Source organism: Mirounga leonina, unplaced genomic scaffold, assembly GCF_011800145.1.
Source record: "Mirounga leonina isolate KUSES-001 unplaced genomic scaffold, KU_Mleo_1.0 Mir_127, whole genome shotgun sequence".
NCBI classification, from domain to species: domain Eukaryota; kingdom Metazoa; phylum Chordata; class Mammalia; order Carnivora; family Phocidae; genus Mirounga; species Mirounga leonina.
Window position 1 is genome coordinate 73,237,727 of NW_023270316.1, and position 14,449 is coordinate 73,252,175.

The 14,449-nt window shown below is 35.9% G+C and overlaps 1 protein-coding gene and 1 pseudogene across 3 annotated transcripts in view; one reads left to right on the plus strand and one right to left on the minus strand.

The window, feature by feature from the left end:
• Positions 1-14,449, plus strand: part of LNX2 (ligand of numb-protein X 2) — a 79,570-nt gene that overhangs the window by 7,379 nt on the left and 57,742 nt on the right. For 2 of the 3 annotated variants that reach the window (XM_035003637.1, XM_035003639.1), the window contains one exon: positions 1,012-1,051. The exons of the other annotated variant lie outside the window; for it this stretch is intronic. The gene's annotated coding sequence lies outside the window, so the exon portion shown is untranslated. The remainder of the gene's footprint in view (positions 1-1,011; positions 1,052-14,449) is intronic. 3 annotated transcript variants of the gene reach the window in all.
• LOC118009558 lies at positions 4,425-4,945 on the minus strand (annotated as a pseudogene).

Here is a 14,449-nt window from a genome sequence, read left to right on the forward strand (position 1 = left end):
TGTTCTTCATCACTCATGGGTTATTCCAGACCTTCATTACTGACAAACCCTTTTGTCCAAGCCCCATTTCTATAGTCTGTAAGTAATCTGGTCACTTAATGATGATCTGATTTGATTTCTCAGGTTTCTGTCCTTTCCCTTACCCGCTTATGTATGTACATTTCAGATCTGTGGAAGGCTAGCTTTTCCACACAGTGCTCTTGATCCCATCCTTCAGAGTCTCTCTCAGGAGAGGCTTTTGTTAGTTAACTCCCATCTGTGTTTATAATCTCTTTCCCCCTGCTGGCTTTTCTGTACCAGCCTAAATATGCTCCAGTCTTTTTAAACCTTTAAAACAAAGCTCCACTGACCCTACATTCCCCTCTAGTTATTCTTCTTACAGAATAACACAATAGTTTTTTAGTTTAACATTATATTTCATTTAAAGCAATATATTAAAAATGTGTTAACATGTAGTCAACCTAAAAGTAAGGTATTTGACATTTTTTTCTTATTAAGTATTTGGAATCTGGTTATATTTTACACTTAAAGCATATCTCAATGCAGACACTAAATGTTCAGTGGTTAAAGTAAAGTAAAAAGAATCTTATCAAAATAATAATTTAGGGGCTCCTGGGTGGCTCAGTCGTTATGCATCTGCCTTGGCTCAGGTCGTGATCCCAGGGTCCTGGGATCAAGCCCCGCATCGGGTTCCCAGCTCCACGGGAAGCCTGCTTCTCCCTCTCCCACTACCCCTGCTTTGTTCCCTCTCTTGCTTTGTCTCTCTCTGTCAAAATAAATGAATAAAAAATCCTTATAAAAAATGATAATTTAACAAAAGTATTTTACACTGCTTCAGTTTTTATTATGGTAAAAAATATATAACAAAATTTATCATCCTAACCATTTTTAAGTGTACAGTAGTGTTAAGTATATTCATATTGTTGTACAACAGATGTCCAGAACTTTTTCATCTTACAAAACTAAGACTATACCCACTAAATAAAGCTCCCTGTTTCCTCTTTCCCTTAGGGCCTGGTTTCTATGTATTTGATTACTTCAGATACCTCATGTAAGTAGAATCATACAGTATTTGTCTTTTTGTAACTGGTTTATTTCACTAGTATAATGACCTGAAGGTTCATCCATGTTATTATAGTATGTGGCAGGGTTTCTTCCTTTTTAAGGCTTAATAATATTCCATTGTATGTATATACCACATTTTGCTTATTCGTCCATCTGTTGATGGGCATTTGGGTTGCCTCTACCTCTTGGCTATTACAAATAGTGCTGCAATGAACATGGATGTGCAAATATCTTTTTGACACCTGCTTTCAACTCTTTCGGATTCTGGTTCTTTAAATACCAAAAGTGGGATTGCTGGGTCATATGGCCATTCTGTTTTTAATTTATTTAGAACCCTTATACTCTTTTCCATAGAGGCTGCACCATTTTACAATCTCACCAGTGGTATACAAGGATTCCAATTTCTCCACATCCTCACCAACACTTGTTATTCTATTTTTTGATTGTAGCTTTTGATTATAGCCATCTTAATGGGTATGAAGTGATAACTCATTGTGCTTTTGATTTGCATTTCTCTGATGATTAGTAATATTGAGCATCTTCTCATTATGTTTGTTGGCCATTTGTAGATCATCTTTGGAGAAATGTCTATTCAAGTCCTGGCCCATTTTTTAATTGGACTATTTGATTTTTGTTGTTGATTAGTACAAGTTCTTTATGTAGTCTAGTTATTAACCATTTATTGGGTACATTATTTGCAGATATTTCGCCTGTTCCTTAAGTTGCTTTTTCACTTTGTTAATTGTGTCCTTTGATGTGATATAGGTGATTGTGTGTCCTGTCGTCTATTTTTGTTGCTCATAATTTGGGTGTTGTAGTCAAGAAATCCTTGCCAAAAAAAAAATCCTTGCCAAATCCAGTGTCATGAAGCTTACCCCCTGTTTTCTTCTAGGAGTTTTATAGTTTCAGTTCTTTAGTCTACCTAAGTCAGTGTTTGAATATGGTGTAAGATAAGGGTCCAAACAAAATTTCTTAGACTTTGCTTATGGAAACAAGAGGAAAAGGGCTGAAATATATGGAATAATTTAATTTGGAGGGACTGATGACAGTAATTAGGCTAGGACACAGTTCTCAAATGATACTTAGTAATACATTCTAGTGTGAGTTTCTCTGTCCTTTTTGTTTCTGACAGTTGTGAGACACCAATATGGAAACAATCAGTAGTCTAGGGTTAGCTGAAACTGAAACATAAAATGATTGGGAAGAAGCCAAGTTATCAGAGTGCAGGTGATTGCATTTTGTGCCCCTTCATTACAAATATGTAATGCATGTGGTCAGTTGCTGAGCATAACTTTTAAGGCCATTCTGTCAGGGCCATTTAAAAAGATTTCAAAAGTATCCATAGCAATTAAATCTCATATGAAATATTTGTTAGCCTCATTAATTTCTCTAATTTTAGGCTTTGTGCTTTCATTATAGATGAGATACATTAATTGAGACTTCAATAGACTAATTTCAGAGTTTATTAAAAAATTAAAAATAATTTTTCTGGGTTTCTGACCTTTTCTTTTTCCTGGTATATTGAGTACATTTGTCAACACATTTGAATGATTTTTCTACCTTTGAAAGGCATATAATAACAGTAAGAAAGCTTTCAAGATTTATTCTGTGAGTCTGGATTTTTTTTAAATAGATGGCAGCTATTTACAGAAAGGACTAAAAATTTCAGTGAATCCATTTTGCAGGATATAGAAGGATGATAAAATCTATTAAACATCAAAATTAACTTTGAACTAATGTATATTGTGTTAATTTTTTTTTATTGTAAAGGGTTTACGTGTTATGAAGCTGTTCAGTATGATTTTTTAGTCTTTCTAAATATGACAGTGTGACTGAATTTTCTTTAGTATAGTTTGGGTTCACCAGAGGCAATAAATCAAAGTTGGTGCTGGAGAAAGCAAAGTAGATTATTAAGTAGTTCTTAAAATGTTTATTCATAGTACAGCATTCCTTATGTCTCCATAACAAATTACTCTTTTGGTTATTTGAAAGGAAAATAGTTCTGTTAATAAAAAACAAAGAGGGGCGCCTGGGTGGCTCAGTCATTGGGCGTCTGCCTTCGGCTCAAGTCATGATTCCAGGTCCTGGGATCGGGCCGCATCAGGCTCCCTGCTTGGCGGGAAGCCTGCTTCTCCCTCTCCCACTCCCCCTGCTTGTATTCCCTCTCTCGCTGTGTCTCTCTCTGTCAAATAAATAAATAAAATCTTAAAAAAACATAAAATAAAAAGATAAAAAACAAAGAAATTACTCTTGAAGTATACTAGGGTTTATGAAAGGATATCTTTCTGGAAGATAAAGCTTAATGTTCTTAAAAATATTTCAAATTCATTTTTAATATCGCAGTATTTCTTTTTTAAAGAATATTTTTCTATCTGATAACTCTTAGGAAGCAAACAGTAAATCTGTTTGATTTGCCTTGTTGCATACATTATCAAGAACATTGGGGCATAAGGGTACAGTGGTTTCCTTTTTTCTTCTAACACTGTATTTTTTTTAATTACAGGAATGCTAGGTGTAGAAAATTTAGGAAATCCTAAACTATGCAAAGAAAATAGAAAATGGCTAATAATGCCACCAGTTAAAATTCTTTTTTTTTTTTTTTTTTTTTTTACAGATTTTATTTATTTATTTGACAGAGACAGAGATAGCGAGAGCAGGAACACAAGCAGGGGGAGTGGGAGAGGGAGAAGCAGGCTTCCTGCCGAGCGGGGGAGCCCGATGCGGGGCTCGATCCCAGGACCCTGGGATCATGACCTGAGCCGTAGGCAGACGCTTAACGACTGAGCCACCCAGGCGCCCCAGTTAAAATTCTTTTAAACTCATTTGTTCACGTATTTGAATATCTGTACTTGTGTACCATTCTACATATTTGGGATATGAAAGTGAATTATAAAAGTTCTTGTTCTCAGAAATTGAGACTAGTCAGGTAATAGTTTTATCACAATTATTATATTTTGAGACAGATATGATATTTATTTTATTTTTTCCAAATGTAAAGATTTGTTTTATTTTCTACTGGGGGAAGAAGGAGGATAATAGAACTGTTTTCCAATTTGCTCTCCACTGTATACACACATACCCACACACATACATAAACATACACACACCAAAAATACCCCAACAAAAAAACAAAACAGAAAACTGAGAATCAAACACCAAAACATCCTCAAACTGCACCGATACGTCATATTTTGACCAAAAGAATAGATCCTGGGAGGAAGTGCAAAATGCAAAATCAAATGACCAAAAAATGCTGAACAAACAGCATTATTAATATACAAAATATTTATATTACTGAACTAGTAACAGTTGATGTTCTCCATGTCTGTAAAAGTTTGGAACCACATAGCTGATTTGTTAAATCTAGTCCATGCCAGCTTCCAAACTCCAGAAAAAATTTTAGTTAGCTTCATTCTTTGATGCCCCATCAAAATTTTCTACGAGATCTGGAACATCATCATCCTCTTCATCAGTGTCTTCTGGTTTTGGTGCTTTGCTATGCAACACTTACCGAGGGAACTGTACAGCTAACTTCCTAAAACTTGTTAAGCTGTCAGCACCAAGCTGACTTAATATTCCAGGAAGCATTTCTGTGATTGGTTTGGCTTCTGCATAACCAGTAAGTGCAAAGGTGTTAGCAGAAAGGGAAGCTTGGACTTTGTTGAAATGTTGTTGAAATGAATAACTGTCCCATCATCTTTAATCATGTTCACCTCTTCAATACCAGCTATATTATTCACAGCCAGTTTTTTTGAGAACTCTGAAGTTTTTTGTCATCAGCTGTAGCTGTTCTATGTACCACCTTCTTCTTTCTGCGAGCTGTACCCTTGTCCCCTATCCGGACCTGAGCCTGAAGTTTGGCTAACTTTTCTTGATTCATGCTGTGGGTAAATCTGAAGCAGGGAGGGTCCTCCAACAACAGCACATGGCAAGAGCAAGATCCAAATATGATATTTAAATAGTAAAACTTAGGCATAGAATCTTGTGGCAAGGCAGTAGTGGAATTATTATTATACATTATAGGTAAAGAATAGTCTCCAGTGAAAAATAATTTCAGTGTATTTGTGATTGTGCAGGGCCTGAGATAGTTAAGTAATGATTATGTATCCCCCCCCACCCCAACGCTGGCTCTTTATTGAATACCTGTTATGTGCCAGGCTGTTCTAGATGGCAACAATATAGCAGTGAACAAGACAAGTGGGATCCCTGTTCTTAAGGAGGTTACATGCTGTGGGGGCGGGGAGGAGAGAGAAACAATAAACAGGTAAGCAGATTAATGAAAAGGATAATGACATGCCAGGAAGAAAATAAGATGATGCGGTCAGATCTTAATAGTCTGTTATACTGGTGACTAAAGTCTACAGCTGGTCCTCACATTTCCTTTCAGCCATTAGTCTGTCTTCTTCACCAGGAGAACTTTTATTTTTTATTTTATTTTTTTAAAAGATTTTATTTATTTATTTGAGAGAGAGAGAATGAGAGACAGAGAGCATGAGAGGGAGGAGGGTCAGAGGGAGAAGCAGACTCCCTGCCGAGCAGGGAGCCCGATGCGGGACTCGATCCCGGGACTCCAGGATCATGACCTGAGCCGAAGGCAGTTGCTTAACCAACTGAGCCACCCAGGCGCCCAACCAGGAGAACTTTTAATTAATACTGCCAAAGAGAAACAAATAGTGGCATCTCTGGTTCCTGCCCTTTGCCTTATCCTTCCCTGGAGGTTTCTTACTCAGTGAAATTGCTAAACAGCAAAAGTAGGAAGGAATTTAGAGGAGAAGCAAGGCATCTGGCAAGTCATTTCTCAGATAATTTGTCTTTTCATGAAGCTGAGAGTTTGTTGAGTTTGTACCTGTCAGTATCTCAGCAGTACTTACTATTCGTATGTTCTGAGTTAACAAAAACAAACCCTACCAATTATTAGGAGGGAACAAGGGCAAATGATTTTATCAGTCCTTAACGGAATTCGCAGTTTTATTGTCAGGTTTCTCATATTTCTTCAAAAAACTATGATCTGTGTCATCTTATAAAGAACTCTTGACTTGTAACTTAGCTGGTTAAACATCTCTACAGTTGATGTGTAAGACTTGTGCCCTGCTTTCTTTGGTACATAAGAATTTGGAGTGTGACTCATGACTCATCAGTTGACATTGTGGTACATTTTTAGAAACAAAGAATGCAACGGCAGATTTCCCTTAAGCAGCAGTAGTGGAAGTGAATACAAGAAAACACAAATGTGCCTATCTTTGTGGGTGTTATTACAGTTGTATGTTAACTTGATTCTTGGAAGTGTGTTACAACACGGGACATTTCAATGAGTTTGAATAGAATAGGTATAAACTGTGTACGTGTCTTGCAACAAAATTCTTACTATTTTTATTATGTGGTAACTGCATTTCTCCCATCTTTATGGTATGCACTCACTTTGCCGATAAATACAATTCTTAATATTTAGGCTTGTGTTTTACTTATTTGTGAAACAAAGAGATGAGACAATGAAGAAAAAGCACAACACTTGGGCACAACACTTCATTTTTAGTGCTTCATAATATTGTGCTTTTCGATGACCATGTCTTGTTGGCTTACTTTGCTTTTTAATTTTAGTCATGTATAATCATAGCCAAGCTTGGCTGTGTTCTACTTTATTTCCTTTCGTACATGCTCCTGCCATGGTATACTTCCATACACATATAAGTCAATCTGCCCAGGGGCACCTGGCTGGCTCAGTTGGAAGAGCATGCGACTCTTGATCTCGGGTCATGAGTTTGAGCTCTACACTGGGTGTAAAGATCACTGAAAAATAAATAAATGAACTTTAAGAAAAAGTCAATCTGCACAAATAGATATTTTATGAAAAACAAGCCTCACTCCCACTCCTGTGTCCCAGCCACTCAGTTCCTTCAGAGTGGACTATTGTTAGTAGTAGTAGTTAGTAGTAGTATATTCCTCTAGACATATTTTGTGCATAAAAGTTCATGTGTGGATCTATAATGGACAGATGTTTTTAAACACATACTGTTTTTGGGGTGCTTGGGTGACTTAGTTAAGTGTCTGACTCTTGATTTCAGCTCAGGTCTCAATCTCAGGGTCCTGAGTTCAAGCCCCTCGGATTAAAAATAATAATAAATACATACATACTGTTCTGTATCTTGATTTAAATTAGCTCAGAATTTGTTTTAATTTATTCTTTTTGAAATTCAGTTTTTGATTTGTTTGCTGATCTCACCTGAATTGTATTACCTTAAAAAAAGGTTTATCTCTTGAAGAACACGTATTACCCTGCAGGGGTTTCCTCAGCTGGTTACAATTATAGAAAAAAGGATTATCTGACCTTTTTTTAAAATTATAAATCATGACTCTGTTGTTTATGCTTTTTTAAAGGGGTAGCTAAACATAATAAAAATTTAGTCATCTTGATGATAACTTTTTTACTAGGTTCCTTTGATCTAGCAAATACAGTACAACCATGGAAGAATATCTATTTAGTTCATTTTAAATTTTGCTAAAAAGCTTGGTTATTAGGGAATATTGTAGTACAAATTACGCTGAATTAATAATTGTTTAACAAATCTTCTTGCTAATGCACCAGAAATGTCTTGGTGCATTTTACAGTGTTGATCAATTCTGCAGGTTGTACCTTTACTGTATTCATGTTTGTAGTGGGCACTCTTAGGATAGCTTTCATTTTGAGAAGTGTTGAGTGCATCCATTTTATTCTAAAAAGGGGAAGGGGAAAGGTGGTCTTTTCCTTGAGTCCAATTAGAATATGATATTGATCTGGAGGGACAAAAAAGTAAATTGTTTTCAGTAGTTTAAGTGTATCACCCTAGAGGCTTTAATTTTTTCACTGTTAAACTGCCTTCCCTTTGGCTGTGAAACATAATGGGCAGAATAGTAGAACTGCCAATATTAATCATTATAATAACTGCCATCTGAGTGACTACTCTAGCTGTCACTCTGCTGGGAGCTTTAAATTTTCATTCAGCTGTTAAGTGTGACAGTAATCCCATGAGGTCACCACTTTGCATTGAAGGAACTGGAGTTCAGAAAGTTTCATAGCTAATATATGATTTGGACAAGGTTAAGGGGTTACCTGTGATTGGAAATCATACTTATTTGATCTAAAAGCCATTACTCTTTACTAAGTTGTTTCTCTGAAAAGATAGAGTTCTGATAGAGCCCTAATTGTTTTTTCCTTTTTGGTGGAGTATTTCATAGATCATTTTTGTTTCAACCATATAGTTGACCAAAGAAGAGGTAGTTCAAGTGTAAAAAGGTCATAGGCCTATTCTAGGACTCATAATGAGATGATTTTTCAAAAGAAACTAAGCGGGATTGTTTTGCTATAATGCAGTTGAATGATTTTACAGAAATTGTGGTTTTAATTCTAAAACCTGAAAGAGAAAAGTTGATTGCTGACTTATAAGTGAGATCATACAGTATTTGTTTTTGATTTATTTCACTTAGCATAATACTCTCAGGGTCCATCCATGTTGTTGCAAATGGCAAGATTTCATTCTTTTTTATGGCTGAATAGTATTCCTGTGTGTGTGTGTGTGCGCGCACACGTGCCCACACATTTTCTTTATCCCTTCATCCTTAAGTGGATACTTAGATTATTTCCATACCTTGACTATCATAAATAATACTGCAGTGAACATGGGGTGCATATATAGTTTCAAATTAGTGTTAGTAGGGACCCCTGGGTGGCTCAGTCGTTAAGCGTCTGCCTTTGGCTCAGGTCATGATCCCAGAGTCCTGGGATCAAGCCCCGCATCGGGCTCCCTGCTCAGCGGGAAGCCTGCTTCTCCCTCTCCCACTCCCTCTGCTTGTGTTCCCTCTCTCGCTGTCAAATAAATAAATAAAATCTAAAAAAAAAAAAAAAAATACCCAGAGGTAGAATTGCTGTATCATATGGTATTCCTATTTTTAATTTTTTGAGGAACCTCCATATTGTTCCACGGTGGCTGCACCAGTATACATTGCCACCAACCGTGCACAAGGGTTCCCTTTTCTCCACATTCTTGCCAGTACTTGCTATTTTTTATCTTTTTGATATTAGCCATTCCAACAGGTGTAAAGTAGTATCTCATTGTGTTTTTTATTTGCATTTCCCTGATGATTAGTGATGTTGAGCATCTTTTCATGTGTCTGTGGCCATCTATATGTCATCTTTGGAAAAATTTCTATTCAGATCTTCTGCCCATTTTTAAATTGGATTGTTTGGTTTTTTTGCTATTGAGTTGTTAGGAGTTCTTTATATAATTTTAGTTATTAACTGCTTATCAGATACATGATTTACAAAGATTTTTTCCCCATTCCATAGGTTATGTTTTCATTCTGTTGGTGGTTTCCTTTGCTGTGCAGAAGCTTTTTAGTTTGATATAGTCCCACTTGTTTATTTTTGCTTTTGTTACCATTACTTTTGGTGTCAGATCCAAAAAATCATCACCAAGACAAATGTCAGGGAGCTTACCACCTATGTTTTCTTCTAAGAGTTGTAGAATTTCAGATCTAATGTTCCAGTCTTTAATTCATTTTGAGTTAATTTTTGTGTATGCTGTAAGACAGTGGTTCATCTGCATTCTTTCGCATTTGGCTGTCTTATTAGCCGACAGCACTTACTGAAGAGACTGTCCTTTCCCTGTTGTATATACTTGGCTCATTTGTCGTTAAGTAATTGGCCATATATGCGTGGGTTTATTTCTGGGCCCCCTATATTGTTCCATTCATCTACCTGTCTGTTTTTAAGCTAGTACCATACTGTTTTGATTACTGTAGCCTTGTAATATCGTTTAAAATCAGGAAGTGCGATTCCTCCAGCTTTTTCCTTTCTCAAGATTGCTGTGGCTATTCAGGATTTTTTGTGGTTACAAATTTTAGGATTGTTTGTTCTATTTCTATGAAAAAATGGCATTGGAATTTCAATAGGGATTACATTGAATCTGTATGTCACTTTGGGTGGTATGGCCATTTTAACAATATTCTTCTAATCTATAAGCATTGAATATTTTTTCATTTATTTGTGTGTTTGTTTCATCAGTTTCTTACAGTTTTAGTTGTATCTGGGCTTTCATCTCCTTAGTTTAATTTATTCCTAGATATTTTATTTTTTCTGATACAATTATAAATGGGATTGTTTTCTTAATGTCTCCTTGATAGTTCATTATTAGTATATAGAAACAAAACAGGTTTTTGTCATTGATTTTATATCCTGTCACTTTATTGATTTTGCTTATTCTGACAGTTTCCTGGTGAAGTCTTTAAGGTTTTATATATAAAATATCATGTCATCTGCATTTAGTGACAGTTTTTACTTCTTCACTTCAATTTGGGGGCTTTTTTTTTTTCCTTGCCTAACTGCTTTCGCCAGGATTTCAATACTGTGTTGGATAAAAGTGGCGAGAATGGGCATCTTTGTTTTGTTTCTGATTTTAGAGGAAAAAGCTTACAGCTTTTCATTGCTGAGTGTGATGTTAGCTGTGGACTTGTCATGTATGGCCTTTATTATGGTGAGGTGCATTCTTTCTATATTCCCTTTGTTGAAGGTTTTTATCATAAATGGATATTGAATTTTGTCACGTGCGTTTTCTGAATCTGTTGAGATGATCAGGTGATTTTTACCCTTCATTTTATTTAAATGATCTATCACATTGATTGATTTGTAGAGTTGAGCCATCCTAACATACCTGGAATAAATCCCCTTTGAACATGATGTATAATTTTTTTAATGTGTTGTTTAATTTGGTTTGCTGATATTTTGCTGAGGATTTTTGCATCTATGTTTATTGGGGATATTGTCCTCTAATTTTCTTTTCTTGTGGTGTCCTTGTCTGGTTTTGCTATCAGGGTAATACTGGCCTCATAAAATGAGTTTGGAAGTGTTCCATCCTCTTCTGTTTTTTGGAAGAGTTGAGATTGGTATTAACTTTTCTTCGAATGTTCAGAAGAATGTACCAGTGATACCATCTGGTCCTGGACTTTTGTTTTTTTGGGAGATAGTAATTGCTTCTTTTCCGAGATTGGCACCTAAAAAGTGTATTTACCTTGACTTTTGTAATGAGCTATCAGTAAAAGGACTCTGATTTTATCTTGTTTTATCAAATCTTTCTCATAACGATACTTAGTGAGATGTTTACCTGCACGGTTTGTGTATTTATTCTGTATGGTGTTTTTGGACAAGGAATTGCCCCCCCCCCAACCTCCGCATTAAAATTTGATTTAAAAAATGGCAGTTTAGGTGCAAGCATAAGAAATAGGTTACTACAAAAAAGAGTCACATTTTCATAGCTTAATGTTCTTCATAGTGACCCTTGGAGTGTTAGGCTTTCTTTTTTTTAAAAAGTTTTATTTGTGGAATAATAGAGTTTTTTTACTTTAATATTATTAAAATACTTAAATGGTAGAACACTAGATAATAGATATTCATAGAAAATCTGGAAAATAGACAAGCAAGAGTAAGAAAAATATGATGTGTAATTTCTTCTACCAGGTATATACCTGTTTGTTCTTGTCCCCATTTATTATTGTTGGGCAGTTTTCCTAATCTGCAGTGAAACTTATGGTGAGATTGATGATAATTTTTCACAGTCTCCAAAGACGTCCCCTAATTCCTCCTTACTCACTTGTTTCTTATTCTTTACCCACTGTTTCCTTGAAAGTGCCTCAGCCTATATAGTAAAGGTTTCACTTAAAGTTAGGGAGATACTTATCCTTCATTTTCAGCACTATTATATGCATACCTTTGGTAGTCATACGGATGATGACTGTTGAAATAAAAAGCAGCAAGAGAGACCAAAGTTGAGAAAACAATTCATTTTGCAGAACACATTCAGTTTTGGGTGGCCCTATAGAGTAGTCATTAGCTGAAGAGCATTTGCACTGTGTGTGCAGTTGACTTTGCCCCGTGTACGGCTCCCCTGGCCGGGCTTGCTCTCCTTGCCTGTCCGGTAGCATAGCATGCCAAAAGTGGTTAACTCTGTGCTTTTTCTTTTTATATTATGTATTTTTTTAGTAAGGAAAACATTTCAGAAAACGTAAGAGAAACAAATCTGTGCTTTGCAGAGTGGTACTAATAAGATATGTGTGTATTAAAATTGCAATTGGACATCTAGTTTCTGGTGGAAGGATATTTGAGTTGTCATTTTCTTTCACTGAACAAAAGCTTATTTGCCACTGTATGGTGTAGTGACATTAGGCTAGTCAGGAAGCATTTCTTAAAACTTTGTGCCCCATTGCTGGCATTTGTGTAGAAGGAAAATAAAAAAATAGCTGTGTAGGCTCTGGCTGCTGCTTGGTATATACGTGCAGGAACAAATGCATAAAAAGAGCAATCTCGCCATTTCTGAAGCTGGTCACCTGTTCAAGCATTGCTGGTGGATTCCACAAGCCGCTGTTGTTAGTATTTCTTTGTCATCGGCAGATGGATGGCAGTTTACTAACTGGGATAATCATATACTGAGTTCTATAATGGCGTCACGTACATAGGCATATCCTATGGGAAATGGTCATAATATATCCAAGTAATGATGTGCTCTTGCTTCTAGGATAGTCATGCTCTTTTTACAAGGTAATTCAGAATATGCAATTGTACCAAGGTGTGTATTTGTTTTTATTTTATTTTATTTATTTAATTTTTTTTTTAAAGATTTTATTTATTTATTTGAGAGAGAGAGAATGAGAGAGAGCACATGAGAGGGGGGAGGGTCAGAGGGAGAAGCAGACTCCCTGCCGAGCAGGGAGCCTGATGCGGGACTCGATCCAGGGACTCCAGGATCATGACCTGAGCCGAAGGCAGTCGCTTAACCAACTGAGCCACCCAGGTGCCCTGTTTTTATTTTAAAGGGTTGGCATCAGATGCTATTCTTGTCCCCCTAGAACTTAATTGAAAGACATTAACTACAATTCCAAAATGGAATTATGTTGGGAAAGGTGAAGACATTCTTTTAGTAATAGAAAACAGGAGTTATGTTTTAAAGGAAGACTTGGGCAATATTCTGTTTAACAAACGTGTTTCAATTCATATTATTAATCCTGAATTATGGCTTGTTAGGTGAGCCATGAATTGTTGAAGTTATTAAGTAGTAGGAGATGAGCAGAAAGAAAAGTTAGTATTTTGACTCCAGTTTCCTAAGTAAAAGTGCTAATATATGACAGCATAATTGTTTCCTAAGACAACTAAATGGAAGTGTATTTTCTAGTGAGTATTTACCCAAAGAATTCAAAAACACTAATTTGAAAAGATCTATAGACCCCCATGTTTATTGCAGCATTATTTACAATGGCCAAATTAATGGAAGCAGCCCAAGCGTCCATCAATAGGTAAATGGATAAAGAAGATTGTGTGTGTGTGTGTGTGTGTGATGGAATATTACTCATCCATGAAAAAGAACAAAATCTTGTAATTTGCAACAGCATGGATGGATCTAGAGGGTATAATGCTAAGTGGAATATGTCAATCAGAGGAAGACAAATATATAATTTCATTCATGCGGAATTTAAGAAACAAAACAAAAAAAAAGAGAAAGTAAAAAATTAACTCTTAAATATAGAGAACAAACTCATGGTTACTAAAGGTAGAGGAATGAGTGAAATAGGTGAAGGGAATTAAGAGTACAGTATCACAATGAGCATTGAGTAATGTATAGAATTGAATCATATTGTACACCTAAAGCTAATATAACACTGTATGTTAACTACTAGAATTAGAATAAAAAATACATTAAAATTAAATTAAAATTTATAGAAGAAAGTATACTTTCAATCATGTGACTTCTAGAAAGTAGAAAAAGGTTTATGTAAAAGTTCTATATAAAATTTATAATATTGTAATTTTTCTTAATATTGTCCTATATTTTATGTAACCTCTCAGTTATTCTTGTGCTATTATAGTCTCAAATCATTGCAACTCAAAAGTAAAGTGTTAACTAATCACATACGACACAATGGCTAACACTAAAATGGCTGACAATATCAAATGTTGGCAAGGATATGGAGCAACCACTCGTATATTCTTGGTGGGAGCCTAAAATGGTACGATCACTTTGGGAAAGATCTGGCAGTTTGTGTGTGTGTGTGTGTGTTTATTTTATTTTTTCTTAATATTTAATTTATTTATTTGAGAGAGTGAGTGGGCAAGAAGGAGAGAAAATCTGAAGCAGACTCCATGCTGAGCACAGAGCCTGACACTGGGGTCCATCCCATTACCAGGAGATCATGCCCTGAGCCAAAGTCAAGAGTTGGACGCTCAACCAACTGAGCCACCCAGGCACCCCTCTGTGTGTTTAAATAAAACCAAGCATATACCTGTCTTGGGTCCCAAGCCTTCCACTCTCAGGTATTTACCCAAACATATGCTCATAGATTTGTACAAGAATATTCATAGAAGCTT